This window comes from Boleophthalmus pectinirostris, unplaced genomic scaffold, assembly GCF_026225935.1.
Source record: "Boleophthalmus pectinirostris isolate CB_2022bp ecotype Guang Dong unplaced genomic scaffold, ASM2622593v1 HiC_scaffold_21, whole genome shotgun sequence".
Lineage (NCBI taxonomy): Eukaryota > Metazoa > Chordata > Actinopteri > Gobiiformes > Gobiidae > Boleophthalmus > Boleophthalmus pectinirostris.
In genome coordinates, this window is record NW_026571175.1 from 29,775,723 (window position 1) to 29,781,760 (window position 6,038).

Genomic DNA, 6,038 nt, shown 5'->3' on the forward strand with positions numbered 1-6,038 from the left:
CTTTCAAGATATATAATGTCAAACCTTTTCTAATTAAAATAAATTGTTAATAAAAAAATAATTTTGCTTAAAGATCCAGATAATAAACAATGTCTCTATAGCAGATGTGTAGCCAACGGGCAGCTCTAATACATATTTGATATGATCTCGCGGGCCAAATATAATTATACTGTGGACCAAATTTGGCACCCGGGCCTGAGTTTGACATTGCTGCTGTAGAAGCCTTAAAAACAAGAGAGAGTATAAAGCGTTATGTTTTAAAAGCTAGAGCTATAAAGTACTTTTTACTTCAGCATAAACCCTTTCGGTCATGATCTGTGGAGTTGTACTACTACTACTACTACTACTACTACTACTACTACTACTACTAATGTAATCTTTTAAAAATACATTTTTCATACACATTGGCTGTTTTTTTTTCTCAATACTTGAACACTGACCAAAACAATCACAAGCAAGTTTTTAGTTGGCTGTTATACTTATAGTCATTATTGTCAATATCACCACCCCTCCGTGCTAAGTCACTCCCCCTTCAGAGTGCTATCACAACACAATCTTAGACTTAGACAAACTTTTCTGATCCACAAGGGAAATTTTTGGATGCAGCAACTCACACATCATGATATAAAATAATAACAAAGAGTAAATAAAAAATATAAATGGTAATCATAAATTCTAACAAAACTACAGTATATCGAATCAGGTTTGTGAAGTTGTAGTGTACGTTTTTTGTCATGTTTTTTTGTATATTTATGGAGAATTGCCGTGTGGGAGCATGGGTGATGTAGACTTGTGGACGGAGCTTTGTACAGAATCTTACAGCGAACTACAAGAATTGTTTGAATACGGCTTGGGAGAGATTGCTAAATTACTCCAACATGCATGGATGACATCTGAAACAGACTTCTTCCACTTTTGAACTTCTAGTTGTAATATTTAGGATTTGCTTTATCTTTTTCTTTTTTTTTTTGGAACACTTTGTGCAAGGACTTTGAGTATCACTGTTCTTCAGGTGGCTCCTCTGGCTTCACCTCCTGCTGTTTGTAATTTTTTCTCTCGCTTTGTGCACTTCCTGTTTACTTCCTGACGTTCCCAAATAAACCCCGCCTCCTGCAGCTCACCGGACTGCACTTCCTGTAAACGGTCGCCTGGAAACCGAGCTTTATCTCAGCATGATCCTGCCCCCCGCGCACAACAGCTCAGAAAATAAAGGTAGAGGATATTTGTTTAACCCTGAGGCAGACGGCACACATGGTTATCAGGAGATGTCTGTGGATACTGGCCTCAAGATGACGATAACAGTTTCTAAGAAGTATTTTTAGAGCTTCTGGTGAGGGGAAGGTGAAAAACTTAAAGTGCATATGACAAGATTCTCTAATTTCCACTTAATTTTGTGGGACACTACCTGTTGTAAATATACATTCTACTTTTACACCAGTCAAGAAGCAATTAGTGGGAAAAGTGGAAAAACATGTTGAAAAGTACAGTTCTGTTTTAGAGAGTCCACACTGATAAAGATTATTTCAACAAAATAGACGTCTTTTCTTATCATTTTATTTGTCAAATAATAATCTCTGTGTACTTTAGAGGAGTTTTGGCCCAGTGTACAGCATAGTTGCTCGATAACAGTTGGAATTCCCAAGTGCGATATCAAGATTTACCACCCAGAAGTAAAATCTGACACCTAAAATATTGCCAAATTAAAACTGCTTTTTAGTCAAATGAGTTGAGTTTAGTCAAATGAAGCTACTCTGAAACTTTGTTAGTTAGGTTTATTAGTTTCAGAGTAGTTTCAGTGTAGTTAGCTCCTCTCTTTAAGCAGATATAAGGCAGTGTCCACTAGAATTTTGACCAGAACTCAAGAAGCAGCTTGGATGAGCTGCGAAACGTATTCGACCAAATAAACATATGTCCAGTTGACAGACTGGATTTCTCCTTTTGCTATTATTTGCGGAGGACAAATTCTGTGGACAACACTGATGCGAAGCTGCAGTTTAACTTTACAACTTTACGAGGGGTGAGTAATAATTATTTTCGCCATTTCCTGAGTTTGTATGTTGCGCCTCTGTGCCTGTCACTCCTCTCCCCCTGACGTTCTGTTTTATCGGATGTTTTCGTAGCATTGCTGATGTTTGGTGGTTATGATCGGACAGAGCAGCTCGGGCCCCGTCCACACTAGTACATATTCGAGTCGTTTTCATTGTGGACGCAGTGTTCGTCCACACTAATCCGATGGAAACCGGCTCCAGAGATGGAACGATCTGGTGCCGCCAGCTCCCGCAAATTCATCTGAGTACAGATCTGATCCAGCGCCGTGTGGACGCCTGAAAAAGCTGATACTCTGATGTAGGAGCTCTAGTTCTCTAGTCCTTATTGGACCATGTCACTGTGACTTGCACCTTCCTGATTCGCTGGGTTTGTGACATTGGGACGCTAGTGTGGAAAACAGTTTAAACCACAGACAAACAGGAAACAGTGTAGCCGGAACAACTTGCACAGAACAGACTCACCATTAGCAGAACACCATTCTCATATTCCACTGAGTCATGTCCTTTTTTTAAGTCAGACAGAAGTTGAACCACATCAGTGCACAAGGAGGGAGCTGTTTTTTGAGCACTTAGTTTATACAAATTAGCCATGCGGTTTTAAGTTTCGTTTCTGTAAAACTTAAGCAAATATGTGCAAAACTGTGTGGATAGGAGAGGCTTGTGGACACATAAACGATGTGTCTGGACGCAAATCGTTTCCGATACAGTGATACGGCGATTCGTTTCAGTGTAAACGTAACCCCAGAGTCACACTGACACCACACACGAGGATCGCAGCGGCTTCAAAATCGCACACGAAGACACAAAGTTGGTTCACGCCTTCCCGAACTCGTGGAGAAGCAAATCGCAGCCAAAATCGTGCAAATTCTTCTACAATGTGTGGTGGCCTTTAATAATCTTCTCTATACAGTCTGTGATTACAACTATGAAATGGAACCAACTTCGCTCGCTAGACCAACAAAACAGAGCGGTTAGGATTCTATACTGTAAAAGCATTGTTGGCTTAATCCTAATTACACTGCTGTGATGCCACTAGTGCTGTAAACGTGATGGACGACGAGCTTCTGTCCGCACCATTAGCCGAACTGAAAGAGGGGCTACTGTTCCCCTGATGCACAAGCCCCGCCCCCTATACGTCAGACTCCTCCCTCTCCCATCCGCACTTCCTGGTGGTCTTAATCGTCACGCCGACCGCACACAAACAAACTCCCGATTCAAGTCAACTGTCCGCCGTCCTGAAAACAAAAGCCAAAAAGATGACTCCATCGGCCCCGCTGCCCACACAGAGAGCAGCGCCCGTCTCCAGCGTAAATACACGGGGATTTGGGGCAGTTAAACAAGAGACATTTACGACAAAAGAGAAAGTTTACTGTTGTCATCTGATAAGGTTAACAAGAGTTTCAAGGACAGGTTTATCACAGATCATTAATACTGCAAACACTGAGCCAAGGCACTCAACCACGGAAAAAAGACAAAGAGAGGCAAGCGCTGATTTCTGTATAAAGCAAATGAACTAAATGTGAAGTCTTAACGCATTTATTGTCATATTACACTAAATTTAAAAGGCTGCTGGTAAAATTATATGAGAAATATATAAATTATTAGGGCTGGGACAAGACAAAGTTTTCATGAGACGAGACACACCAAGAAATTAGGTCCACGAGATGAGATTCTGACTTAATTTGTAATAAATAAGCAGCGCAATCCATTCACTATTTTGATTTATTTCATGTAATACTTTAACGATCATTGTACTACTGCTTTTTGCAACGACAGCTTCTCAAATTGTTTTTTTTTTCCAATCTAAAAGGTAAATTCAGGGAGAAACAATCTCACAAGATAATTTTGTCTCACGAGATCTTGTGGCATGAGAAATTTATGTTTTAACTTTGTTTCCTCGTTAAAATTATGCCTGAAGATGTTTTAAATGTCATCCATGCATGTTTGACTAATTTAGTGATCTCTAACAGGCCTTTTTGAAACCTTTTTTAGGGTTAGCTGTAAGATTCTGTACAAAAACATGACACAAAACTATACACAAGGACATGACAAACGTGACGTGCGATAGTTTCGTAAGCGGGGTGCACATTGATTGTACTCTGAAGGGGGAGTGACTTAGCGCGGAGAGCAAAGGGTGGGAAGACTCAGTTTCAAAACAAAAAATCAAAATAAAAGGTAACATGGTGTTTTAAATATGTGTAAAAGAGTAAAATGCCTCATCTTTAACTTGAGGATTTACAGCTTCAAATGTTCCAAAGTTCACACTGCAGTTGTTCTCTTGGGCAAGACACTTCATTCAATATTGTCACACCTCCAAAAAATGATATCTTTTAATCCATTTTATCTACATGTTATCAATATTTTAGCGAATAATAAACAGTGTGACGTGTGAAGTTTGTGGGAGTGGGGGTTGAGGTGGACAGAGGTTTGACAAAGTGATCAATGGTGCTTTTAATTGAAGCGCGGCTGGACTCTGGAGCTCCAGCGTGTTACGTAACGGCCAGTAATCCACTTTTAATGAGCAGAGTTTGTGTAAAGTTTGCTTTGGTCGGGACTCTGTTACAGACACCTGCTGCTCTGCTGATCAGGGGGGACGCTGGGTAAAAACTAAACAGGGGCATTATGTCATTACAGGTTTTCATCAATTATCGTTTTATTTTTGATGAGTTTATATCGGGCTATTTGTGGGTTACATGGTGATATAAATAAAATATATATAAATAAAACCACATGGCCGCTGTACGTTTATGTAAATTAAAGATCTAATAACAGGTTTTGTTATCTTCATAAAAAGTTCAACCCTTGAAAGCGCTTGGACTCTGTCTCATCTTGGTCTTGAAGGCGGTCAGACTCGGTCTTGTCTCGCTCTTAAAGGCACTTGGACTCAGTCTTTTCTCGGTCTTGAAGGCGCTCTGACATGGTTTCGGTCTTGAAGGTGGTCGGACTCGGTCTTGTCTCGGTCTTCAAAGCGCTCAGACTCTATCTCATCTTGGTCTTGAGACCGAATCCGAGCATCTTCAAGACCGAGATGAGACCGAGTCTGAGCGCCTTCAAGACTGAGATGAGACCGAATCCGAGCGCCTTCATCTCAGTCTTGAAGGTGCTCAGACTTGGTCTTGTCTCGGTCTTGAAGGCACTCTGACATGGTCTCATCTCAGTCTTGAAGGCGCTCGGACACGGTCTTGTCTCGGTCTCAAGGTCTGACACTTAACAAGTTCTAAAATGGAGCTAGATCTATAAAAACATTGATATATATGTTCCAAAATAACTGTAAAATACAAATAAAAGTAGAAAATGACAAAGATGGTCTCGATTTCGTCTCGATGGGCTGTGGTCTCGTCTTGGACTTGGTCTTTAAAAGTCTCGGTCTTTGTCCTGGTCTCGGGACCCTGTGATCTCGGACAGGTCTTGGTCTTGACTAGCTGAGTAGGCGTGAAAAATGAATGAGAAATGTAAATCCAGAGCCGGGGGGAGTGGGCGGTCGGTCCCTGGTGGGCTCCTCTTGATCTCTGTACTTTAATGCGCTCTGAAGTTTAAACGTACACGGTGACGTCAGGAGCAGCGTGCGGTGGAGCTCCGGGTCAAGAGCCCTCAGGAAGGCCACGGGGCTGAAGGGGCGGCAGAGGAGGGAGGGTGAGAGGTAACCGTGGAGACGAGAACAGCTGGGGTTAAACGTAGGGCTCGTCTCCGTGGTTCTGGGAGCTGTGTTTGTGTGCGCTCTTCAACAGGTTTTGTGTCTTTTGTTTTTGGTCCGTTCCCATCCACTGACCTCATCTTCCTCATCAGACTCTCACGACACACAAAGAGCTTTAATCTGGGACTGCATGAATGTACAGCACAACGGTTTAAAGGGCTCATATTACTCTGTTTTCTGATCTATTATGTTGTTTCCATGTCAAAAAACAAACCTGGAGTTGTGTTTTGTTTCATTCACACATGTTTAACACACAAACCCTGCAGATTTAGGCTGAACTCTTCTCTCAAACAGAA